General features: G+C 31.6%; 6 non-coding genes and 1 pseudogene across 6 annotated transcripts in view; all 7 read right to left on the minus strand.

The window, feature by feature from the left end:
• LOC145846245 (large subunit ribosomal RNA) overlaps nucleotides 1-439 on the minus strand; it is a 3631-nt gene extending 3192 nt beyond the window's left edge. The window contains exon 1 of the ribosomal RNA XR_014370688.1: nucleotides 1-439. This exon is cut by the window's left edge and continues 3192 nt beyond it. This is a non-coding gene — a ribosomal RNA (large subunit ribosomal RNA).
• A 222-nt stretch (nucleotides 440-661) lies between these two features.
• On the minus strand, nucleotides 662-814 carry LOC145846224 (5.8S ribosomal RNA). Its single transcript, XR_014370669.1, has one exon. It is a non-coding gene; the product is annotated as a 5.8S ribosomal RNA (ribosomal RNA).
• A 182-nt stretch (nucleotides 815-996) lies between these two features.
• On the minus strand, nucleotides 997-2804 carry LOC145846242 (small subunit ribosomal RNA). The gene has a single exon (XR_014370685.1). It is a non-coding gene; the product is annotated as a small subunit ribosomal RNA (ribosomal RNA).
• Nucleotides 2805-6923: 4119 nt separating this feature from the next.
• LOC145846250 (5S ribosomal RNA) lies at nucleotides 6924-7042 on the minus strand. The gene has a single exon (XR_014370690.1). It is a non-coding gene; the product is annotated as a 5S ribosomal RNA (ribosomal RNA).
• Nucleotides 7043-9897: 2855 nt separating this feature from the next.
• Nucleotides 9898-10016, minus strand: LOC145846219 (5S ribosomal RNA). Its single transcript, XR_014370664.1, has one exon. It is a non-coding gene; the product is annotated as a 5S ribosomal RNA (ribosomal RNA).
• A 1727-nt stretch (nucleotides 10017-11743) lies between these two features.
• Nucleotides 11744-11858, minus strand: LOC145846236 (U5 spliceosomal RNA). The gene has a single exon (XR_014370679.1). It is a non-coding gene; the product is annotated as a U5 spliceosomal RNA (small nuclear RNA).
• Nucleotides 11859-11939: 81 nt separating this feature from the next.
• Nucleotides 11940-12087, minus strand: LOC145846230 (U2 spliceosomal RNA; annotated as a pseudogene; the record flags this gene model as incomplete).

Genomic DNA, 12087 nt, shown 5'->3' on the forward strand with positions numbered 1-12087 from the left:
GGCGCCTCCGTTTGCCTCCAAGCGGTTTCACGTACTCTTTAACTCTCTCTTCAAAGTGCTTTTCAACTTTCCCTCACGGTACTTGTTCGCTATCGGTCTCGAGCCAGTATTTAGCCTTAGATGGAGTTTACCACCCGCTTAGGGCTGCATTTCCAAACAACCCGACTCCGGGAAAACCGCTAGGACGAATTACGACCGCCGCCAAGGGCCTAACACCCGCTCTGGGAAAAGGCCTCGATCAGAAGAACGTGGGCAGTCGTTGGTTCGCCGCATGCTGAATTCCATACGCTACATTTCCTCGCCCTCCAAAAAGGCTCGGATTTAGCGCTGGGCTTTTCCCGCTTCACTCGCCGTTACTAGGGGAATCCTTGTTAGTTTCTTTTCCTCCGCTTAGTGATATGCTTAAGTTCAGCGGGTCGTCCCGCCCGATCTCAGGTCAAAAGTGATGTACTATAAAAGTACATGCGCTTTGTACGTCGGCCTTTTGAAGTCACTTAACTTATTCTCGAGCACCTACCGTCGTTGCTACCTCACCCGAGGCCAGCAGGCTGCTCACGCTTCAGCTGTGAAATCGCCAGACCAGCTGTCTTTGACGACACGCTCCTTAATTAAGAAACGAGTCGCAGGCACTTTCAAACTAATGAAAGGATCGGTGTGTTAAAGACCCTGAGACGGACGTGGCCCCAGGATTACCCGAGGCCGCAATACGCGTTCAGAATATCGATGCTCAATGTGTCCTGCAATTCACATTACTTCTCGGAGCTAGCTCCGTCCTTCATCGACGCTCGAGCCGAGTGATCCACCGCTAAGAGATCTCTCGTGTTAATCAATCTCAATGCAACCAAAAAATTGTGTTCAAAAAGAAGCGGCCGCGCCAGCACTTGCGTGCTGAATTATTACTCCCGCTGTCAGGAAGCAACGCGACCGAACTATAACAGTTACAGGGCTCGGTCCCTTCGAAGAAGAGACGTCGCTTGAAATCAAATTTCGATTCGTTAATGATCCTTCCGCAGGTTCACCTACGGAAACCTTGTTACGACTTTTACTTCCTCTAAATGATCAAGTTCGATCGTCTTTTCGAACACCGGCGAGTGCGTTGCCGCACGTACCAGGCTCAATCGGAGGACCTCACTAAACCATTCAATCGGTAGTAGCGACGGGCGGTGTGTACAAAGGGCAGGGACGTAATCAACGCAAGCTAATGACTCGCGCTTACTGGGAATTCCTCGTTCAAGGGAAACAATTGCAAGTCCCTATCCCTAGCACGACCGGGGTTCAACGGATTACCCGGACCTTTCGGCCTAGGGAACACACGATGATCCGGTCAGTGTAGCGCGCGTGCGGCCCCGAACATCTAAGGGCATCACAGACCTGTTATTGCTCAATCTCGTGTGGCTAAACGCCACTAGTCCCTCTAAGAAGTTGTCTCCGACCCAATGGGTCGAGCAGCTATTTAGCAAGTAAGAGTCTCGTTCGTTATCGGAATTAACCAGACAAATCGCTCCACCAACTAAGAACGGCCATGCACCACCACCCACAGAATCAAGAAAGAGCTCTCAATCTGTCAATCCTCGCTGTGTCCGGGCCGGGTGAGATTTCCCGTGTTGAGTCAAATTAAGCCGCAGGCTCCACTCCTGGTGGTGCCCTTCCGTCAATTCCTTTAAGTTTCAGCTTTGCAACCATACTTCCCCCGGAACCCAAAGACTTTGGTTTCCCGGAAGCTGCCGGACAGTTCTTAAGTTCGACACTGCCCGATCGCTAGTCGGCATCGTTTAAGGTCAGAACTAGGACGGTATCTGATCGTCTTCGAACCTCTGACTTTCGCTCTTGATTAAAGAAAACATTCTTGGCAAATGCTTTCGCAGTCGTTCGTCTTGCGCCGATCCAAGAATTTCACCTCTAACGGCACAGTACGGATGCCCCCGTCCGTTCCTATTAATCATTACCTCGTGCTCCGAAAACCAACAAAATAGAACCGAGGTCCTATTCCATTATTCCATGCAACATTATACAAGCGTAAAGCCTGCTTTGAACACTCTAATTTTTTCAAGGTAAACTTGCCGGACCACCGCAACACTCAGTTAAGAGCACCGCGAAGGCACCGACCAACAAGAACAACGAGGCCAGTGCTAGCCTTTCGACCGACCAACCTCGCCGTCCCTATATCCAACTACGAGCTTTTCAACCGCAACAACTTAAATATACACTTTTGGAGCTGGAATTACCGCGGCTGCTGGCACCAGACTTGCCCTCCAATGGATACTCGTTAAAAAGTTTAAAGTGTACTCATTCCAATTGCAGGACCTCGTACGAGGTCTGCATTGTTATTTTTCGTCACTACCTCCCCGAGCCGGGAATGGGTAATTTGCGCGCCTGCTGCCTTCCTTGGATGTGGTAGCCGTTTCTCAGGCTCCCTCTCCGGAATCGAACCCTGATTCTCCGTCACCCGTTACAACCTCGGTAGGCCGATACCGTACCGACGATAGTTGATAGGGCAGTTGCTTTAATGAGATGTCGCCAGCACTAGGCCGTGCGATCCGCAAGCTTATCCAGAGTCACCATTGTAACGACCCGAAAGCCGGTTAGTTTTGGTCTGATAAATGCGCGCCTCACGTCAGTTCGGCGCTTTACGCATGTATTAGCTCTAGAATTGCCACAGTTATCCATGTAAAAGCGTACAATCAAATGAACCATAACTGATTTAATGAGCCATTCGCAGTTTCACTGTACGTGAGCTCGTACTTACACTTGCATGGCTTAATCTTTGAGACAAGCATATGACTACTGGCAGGATCAACCAGATAACTATCCGAGGGCGTTTAAACCCGTTGCTCGACTGAGCGTTTTTACTGTATAAATACAGACCTTTTCTATCACTCGGCTTAAAAGCCTTGCGAACGTTACTGAAAGTCGGCGCCGGCCTTTTGCTGTTTAAAGCGCCAGCCCGCGTCGACTGCAGCATGCAGCTATACAACTGACTGTTCTTTCTCCCGACCAACCGTTTGCCTTCTGCCGGTTAACTCGTCAGCAGCAACACGCCATCTGTCTGCTGCAGTTACCCGCCTCGAGCCGTGCCTGCCTGCGTCGGCTACTCGTCTCGACGACTTCGCAAAGCTATAAGCCTACCGCCGCTGGACGCTTGTAGTTTTTCATACGCTGCTCCAATGCGTTTACATAGCACGTTCGCCGCCGCTGCAATAGCCGCGCCTCGGGTGCTAAACAGTAATGCTTTAAGCCCGCTTTCTCGTCAAGTCGACCGAACGCACAAACACGTCTCTCTCACTAGTGTAAAGTAATGCATACGTGTATGATGCTCAAATGTTGCTGTTGAACTTTTTTTGCCGATTTTTTCCGATTTTTTTCAATTTCTTTGTTTCTTTTCGATTATTTTAATGTTTTAAGCTTATTTATGCTACGTTTAAATGTTTTAATACTTTTTTATACTTTATTTAATATGTTTAAAAGAAATAAATAAATAAAAATATGTATAAACTACTTTTTTTAATGTTTTAAATATATATATTTATTATAAATAAACTTTATTTGTATTATTTTTTATTTAAGCGTACTTTTTAAATCTTTATATTTGTTTTATCGTTTTAAGCACATTGCGATAAGTATAATAAACAAAAAATTGAATAAAAATAATAATAATAAAAAAAAAAAAAAAAAACATAAGCTTATTTTATATGTTTTATTTTATTTTTATTTAAACTTACTTTTCAAACCTTAATACTCGTTTTATTTTTTTAAGCAGATTGCGATAAATATAATAAACAAACAATTAAATGAAAATAAAATAAAAAAATCAAACATAAGCTTATTTTATATGTTACATTTTATCTTTATTTAAACTTACTTTTTAATATAGTTGTTTTATTTTTTAAGCACATCGCGATAGATATAATAAACAAACAATGAAATAAAAATAATAATAATAATAATAATAATAATAATAATAATAATAATAATAATAATAAATCATAAGCTTATTTTGTATGTTTCATTTTATTTTATTTAAAACTTACAATTTAAACCTTTGTATTTGTTCTATTCTTTTAAGCACATCGCGATAAATATAATAAGCAAACAATTTAATAAAAGTAAAATAAAAAAATCAAACATAAGCTTATTTTATATGTTTCATTTTATCTTTATTTAAACTTACTTTTTAAACCTTTATAGTTGTTTTATTTTTTAAGCACATCGCGATAGATATATTAAACAAACAATGAAATAAAAATAATAATAATAATAATAATAATAATAAAAAATCATAAGCTTATTTTGTATGTTTCATTTTATTTTATTTAAAACTTACAATTTAAACCTTTGTATTTGTTCTATTCTTTTAAGCACATCGCGATAAATATAATAAGCAAACAATTTAATAAAAGTAAAATAAAAAAATCAAACATAAGCTTATTTTATATGTTTCATTTTATCTTTATTTAAACTTACTTTTTAAACCTTTATAGTTGTTTTATTTTTTAAGCACATCGCGATAGATATATTAAACAAACAATGAAATAAAAATAATAATAATAATAATAATAATAATAAAAAATCATAAGCTTATTTTGTATGTTTCATTTTATTTTATTTAAAACTTACAATTTAAACCTTTGTATTTGTTCTATTCTTTTAAGCACATCGCGATAAATATAACAAGCAAACAATTAAATAATAATAATAATAATAATAAAAAAATCATAAACTTATTTTATATGTTTCATTTTATTTTTATTTAAACTTACTTTTTTAACCTTTATAGTTGTTTTATTTTTTAAGCACATGGCGATAAATATAATAAGCAAACAATTAAATAAAAATAATAACAAATAAATAAAACAATACGGCTAAACTATAAAAAGAAAACTAAATAACTGATAAATACTTGTAAAACATTATTTGAAAAATGTATTTTGAAACACAACACGATTGATTTATAAATAATAATATATTTTTAATTTGTGTAGTTCATTTAAAGTAGTCTCCCTTTTTGCTTCTGGTTTTATTAGAGTTATATATAACAATAAATGGTGTAGTTTATTTAAAGTAGTCTCCCTTTTTGCTTCTGGTTTAATTAAAGTTATATAACACATACTATAGTAAGTTAAATAAACTATAGTAACTTTATAAAACTACTTTACAAAATACATTTGTATAATTTAATAACTTTAAAATAACTATCAAGAATAAAATAGAATAGCTTTAAGTTTAGTATACAATTGGTATGTAAATTGTGTAGTTTATTGAAAGTAGTCTCCTTATTTGCTTCTGGTTTTACTTGAGTTACATAACGTTAAATAAACATACTTAATAAACGTAACCATCAATACTGTCATTTTAATAAAACTAAGTACAAATACATTGAATTAACATAGAACTTTAAAAAGCCTTCGCTAGTATCTGTTGGTAACAGTAAATAACCTATTATGACTCACAATACAAGAGTGCGAAATTTATTTTTCATTTGATTTTTCAGGTATTTATTTATTTGTGGAAATAAACTTTTTTATTACATTAGAAACTAATTGAATTTTTCCTATAACTATACCTATTATTATATTTAGTATGCTTAAAAGTAATAAAATGACACGTCGCGATTATATAATAAACAAACAATCAAACAAACAAAGAAATAAAAAAAAAAAACTATTTTTTTAAACTTATATTTCAACTATATGTCTTATTTTATTTTCATTTAAACTTACTTTAAACCTCTGTATTTGTTATATATATTTCAACACAATACGATTAAACTATAAGACAAACAACAAAATAAAATAATCACATTAATAAATACACTAAGCAAATAGCTAGAATAAATATAAACAGTTCACAATATATACAATATATTTCTTCCATTTTTAAGTTACTTGTTAAACATATTTATTTAAAAATGTTTCTTTAGAATATAAAACTAACAGTTCTACAAATAAAGAAATTAAAAAGCCAATACACATAACACTAACTTTTCATAAATTAGATATGCAAATATGAACAAATAATAACTAAATTCTAAAGCTTTTGTAAACTGTGAACTTATAAACTTATAATAATAATTGCATATTCACTATTCACAATAGCTTTTTATTTAGTACACAACTGGTCTGTAAATTGTGTAGTTTATTGAAAGTATAATCCCGTTTTGCTTCTGGTTTAAATAAAGTTATACAACACATACTAAAGTAAATTAAATAAAGTAATTCACTACTATCGTATTAAATAAAACCAATTTACAAAATACATTAATTTAAATTAAAGTGAACTTTGAACTTATAATAATAATTGCATATTCACTATTCAGAATTTCTTTAAATTTAGTACACAACTGGTCTGTAAATTGTGTTGGTTCTATTCAAGTACTCTCCTTGTTTGTTTTGTTTTAGTTGTATTTATTTTTAGATACTAGCACATTCAATACACATAATAAAGTAAACCAAATAAACTCTATTAATTTAAACTAAGTACAAATACATTAAGTTAATACAAAACTTTAAAAAGCTTTTGCTAGTATCTGTTGGTAACAGTAAATAACTTATTATGACTCACAATACAAAAGTGCAAAATTTATTTTCGTTTGATTTTTCAAGTAGCCACGCTTTTATTTGTTTTTGGACAAAAAGACTTTAAAGTTTTAGTATAAAAGACTAATTGTATTAATTTTAACTCAGAAAATTGTACTCTACAAGATGGTGCCATTATTTTTTCGATATCTCAAACTGGTCAAACCACTTTTTTAGCGCTCTAATTGGTTTAAACAGCAAATAACGTTATCTGATTGGCTTACGTTTTTATTTGCTAATAACTAGAATTTACTTTTCTTTTAAGCGTTAAAGAAATGTAAATAAACGAGTAATAAGTATAAATAGGTCAGAAAGAAAAATAGTACAAAAAAGATGAATTCAAAAAGCAAAGGCCTACGGCACGTGGTATTCCCAAGCGGTCACCCATCTAAGTACTAACCACGCCCGACACTGCTTAACTTCCCAGATCGGACGAGATGGGGTGTGCTCAGTGTGGTATGGTCGTAGGCGTTTGAAGGCGTTTACAAGCCTTTATAAACCCTTCGGTTTATTTAAAAAACCTATTTGCACTTGATTTACAATCAATTTGATATTTTAAAATTATTCCTTATAAAATTTTAACCTGAATTAACTTTTTTTTGTTTTTTTAATCAACAGTTACTCCCAAACTGTACTAAAACTGTATTGTAACTGTACAAAAGTGTTTGTTTAAATAATTGTTATCTATAAATTACCTAAGACCAGGAAAAGTAGAAGTAAAGTTTATTGAATTATTAAATAAATAAAATAAAATCGTAAAATAAAATAATACAATATGTTTACAATTTGTCATTGATCTATCCATTTATGTTATTGCATTACAAATACAAACATTGCATACATTCAAGAGTATTATTCATCAATCTTTTCAATATAATAAGTTTTAAATTTATATTTATTTTTAAATAATTCCTGACATTTTAGATTACCTGAGATTTTTTTTTTAATTAAATTAATTTTAGTAATTAAATACTTGACGTTCTATTTTGTTTAATTTGATAACTCAACCATGTTTATTTTTTTTACTAATTTAAAAGAACTATTAAACTAAAAGACATTACATACAGCTTCTAAAAGTTTTAAACACCTTAAAAAATATTATTATTTTAAAGATATATTAAAGAACTAAACAGATATTACTCCTAAAAAATCTTGTTAATAATATATAAAAAGTACTCAAAGTCAGACTCGGAAATATATATACTATGTATATAAATATGTATATCTTACTTGAAGTTCACTGTAATTGACACTGTATAACAAAATTATAAAAATCAACCTATTTATATAGCAAAATATTTCTTTATCTTTGTCGTGGCGCGGTGGGTCAGTGGTCTTATCAGCTGACTCATAAGCAGAAGGTTGTAAGATCGAATCCCGCTAGTCGTCACGAAACACCACTATCGTTCAATGTTCGGGCTTCAAATTCTTTGAGATTATACTGTACTATTTATCTATCTAACTAATCTATCTAACAAATGTTGTTCAATCTAGGTTGTGGGTACTTGGGTCGAGTAATGCCTTTGACTTACAATCTGTTGTGGATTGACAATATTCCTCTATCTATCAATAAACAAATCTATCTAATAAATGTTGTTCAATCTAGGTTGTGGGTACTTGGGTCGAGTAATGCCTTTGACCTACAATCTGTTGTTGATTGTCAACATTCCTCTATCTATCAATAATGATTATATTCAATAATAAATGTTGATTAATTCAGTTGTAAGAAAACCAGTGCGCTGGTTAGGTTGGGTAAGGCCTTCGACTTACAATCTTGGGGATTATCAACGTTCATCACAAGTACAGTAACGATCTCATTGAATTTCCAGTTGGAACATTGGATTGTAGTGGTGGCCTACTTTGTAGGTTTTTTGCCTAGTTTGTTTTTTGCCTAGTTTGACAAACTATTGTATATATATTGTATAACTTTATTTGTATTATTTTTTATTTAAATTACTACTTATTATTAAAGAATTAAATTTTCTTAGAAAAAAAAACTATGTATTTTAACTAATGCTTATTTTATATGTTTTGTTTTATTTTTATTCTAACTTACTTTAAACCTCTGTATTTTTTATACAATACGATTGAACTATATAACAGAAAAATAATTAAATAATCAAACTATTGAATAAGCAGTTAATTAGTGTGTTTTTTTATGCTTCTTTCATTTTTAACTTACTTGTTAACCATATTTCTTTTATTAAAGTATAAAACTAACAGTTACTAAAATAAAATAATCATAAAGTCAATACACAAAACACTAACTTTTTATAATTTAAATATGCAAACATGAATATAGTTATGAATCTATTATTTATTCAAATAGAATTATTCAAAGCTTATAATTATAAAGCTTTTGTATAATGTTTCAATTACAGTGAACTTTAAGTAAGATAAGTTTTTTTTTTTGTAATAACTACAAAATTGGTATTTTAGTTTATTATTAGTAACTAAATACTTATATTTATTATATTTAAAAAAAAACATCTATACTAACTCTAATTTCAAAGCATATTAAAACATACAAATTTTACCAACTAAATATTTATTTTTATTTTAATTATTATAACTTTCAAACATAAGCTTGTATACCTTATATACCTATATACCTCATATAGTAGGCTTGACATAACATAACATTATTTAATTCTTTTTGTTTGAAATAAACTCATTTAGTTATTAGTAAATTACAACATAAATGCTTATAACAATATAACTAAGATTTAGCTTTTGAGTTAGTAAACTTTGATAGTTTTCTTTTAATAGTTTAATAGTCCTTATTTAAGTTCAAACAAAATTGCTATATATTTAATACACATACAAAAGTAAACTAAGTAAACGTAATTCAATAGTTTCTATTAAGTAAAAGTAATTACAAATACATTAAGTTAATACAAAACTTTAAAAAGCTTTTGCTAGTATCTGTTGGTAACAGTAAATAACTTATTATGACTCACAATACAAAAGTGCAAAATTTATTTTCGTTTGATTTTTCAAGTAGCCACGCTTTTATTTGTTTTTGGACAAAAAAACTTTTAAGTTTTAGTATAAAAGACTAATTGTATTAATTTTAACTCAGAAAATTGTACTCTACAAGATGGTGCCATTATTTTTTCGATATCTCAAACTGGTCAAACCACTTTTTTAGCGCTCTAATTGGTTTAAACAGCAAATAACGTTATCTGATTGGCTTACGTTTTTATTTGCTAATAACTAGAATTTACTTTTCTTTTAAGCGTTAAAGAAATGTAAATAAACGAGTAATAAGTATAAATAGGTCAGAAAGAAAAATAGTACAAAAAAGATGAATTCAAAAAGCAAAAGCCTACGGCACGTGGTATTCCCAAGCGGTCACCCATCTAAGTACTAACCACGCCCGACACTGCTTAACTTCCCAGATCGGACGAGATGGGGTGTGCTCAGTGTGGTATGGTCGTAGGCGTTTGAAAGCGTTTACAAGCCTTTATAAACCCTTCGGTTTGTTTAAAAAACCTATTTGCACTTGATTTACAATCAATTTGATATTTTAAAATTAATCCTTATAAAATTTTAACTTGATGTAAGTATTTTTTTTATTAAAACCTTTTTTTTTGGTGTTTTAATTACGATTACTCCCTGTAACTTTATTTAAGACTTCGTTTAAAAGATTGTTAACTATATTCTATATTAAATACTATGATTAGAAGTAAAGTTTATTAAGTGATTAAACTAAATAAAAAATAATGTTAAAATAAACATGTTGTGTTTAGTTTGTTTTACTATTTCTCATTGTTCTATTTATAGATGGTTTTGTTTTACTTCAAGAATATTTATAGCTAGTTTCTAAAGAATATCTCATACTACATCAGATTTTACGATTAACTTAATTTTAGGTAATAAAATATTTGACGTTTAATTTAATAACTCAACTATGTTTATGTTATAAAATAATAGTATATAATACACATACATTATAATATAATAATATGTATAACTAGTTGTTTTACTTTAAAATGAATAATTAAGTGGAAGAATTAAAAGAACTCACATTTTTGAAGAGAGCGTGGAAAACCAGAATAGTCTTTTAAAACATTTATTAAATTATCGATAAATATAGAATACAATAGAATTAAACATATAAACGTAACTGTGGTTGCTTAGAAACTAAACAAGAAATTTTTTAATAAAAATATAAAATAGTTATTATATAGAATTAAAATAAAATAAAAGTAATATAAATTATATTTTTAAACTAAATAACAATTCACGAGCAATATTAGCGCAATGTCAGAGTATGAGTTTATAATAAAGGAATTGCTTCCTTGATGTTGATACTTACCTTATTCAAATAGAATACATTTTCAGCAATCAGGCTTGTGTTTATCTTAGCGCGCGTAACACAACGTTTGTGGGTTTTGGCACACTTTTGTCGATAGTGGGCGCCCCGCCTTTTAAGTACAGAAATTTCGGGAATTTTCGATTTTCGGAATTCTGACTCGACAGATCGTTTTTGTTTGGTCCAGAGACCCCGTAAAAAATTTTTCAGCCCATTTGAAGCATGATGAAAAAATGTTATTTCGACCCCCTTTTTTTAGGGGTTACGGGGACATCAACCCATTTTTTGGGAATAAAAAACTCCTAGAAAAGGACCACTTTTCTTCTTTTTTCGAATTTCGACTTTTTATTTTTTTGGAAAATTTTTCTATTTTCTTTGTTTGTTCTATTATAATGTCGAAAATATTTTTTTTGAGCTTCGCAACGCATAAGGACTAACGTAAGGTAAGTTTTAAAAGATTTTTTTTTTCGATAATTTTTTCTATATTTTTTGTTTGGTCCATTACAAAGTCGAAAATATTTTTTTACGGCTTCTAAACGCGTGTAGATTAACCGTAGGTAGGTTATTTCGAAATTTAAATCTTTCAATATTAATAATTTTTTAGTAAATTGTTCGATTATGAGGTTTTTATGGCTCTTTCAGCACCCAATAACCTACAATAAACACATTAGAAAATAAAATATGAAATAAAAACATCAACTAAAATGAAAATAACATATTCTGTCAGTGAAAATTCTTTTTCTTTATGAAATTTCCCTTGTCACAAAATTGGAAGCTAAGAAAAACCGGAAAATAATTCTTCTTGAGCCATGTTTTTGTATGATAAATAGTATGCAAGCTGCCGATGTCAGAAGACTGTCGACAGCCGAAAAAAAGTCTGTTAAGACTCATTGAAATTGCTCCTGTCCACGGAAATCTTTAGTAAAAGGCGAAAGATTCATTCGTGTACTGAACTGAAGCCAGAGTGATTAGCAACGGTTGCCAAGGCTTTTTCTATGGGCTTTACCATGCTACAGGTTGTGAATAAATGTATACAAACTCCCCCAGAGGGGAGGCGAGCCGATTCCGGAGGTACTGCAATACCGGACCGACTCTTGACGAGCAGGACAATAAATTGTCTGAACTGCACGTCGGTTGACAAAAAGTCGTTTGATCATGGGAAGGACGCGTGGTCCTTCTCGAAGCGATCAAACTTCG

Source organism: Thalia democratica, unplaced genomic scaffold (genome assembly GCF_965202585.1).
Source record: "Thalia democratica unplaced genomic scaffold, ktThaDemo2.hap1.1 HAP1_SCAFFOLD_355, whole genome shotgun sequence".
Taxonomy (NCBI): Eukaryota; Metazoa; Chordata; class Thaliacea; order Salpida; family Salpidae; genus Thalia; species Thalia democratica.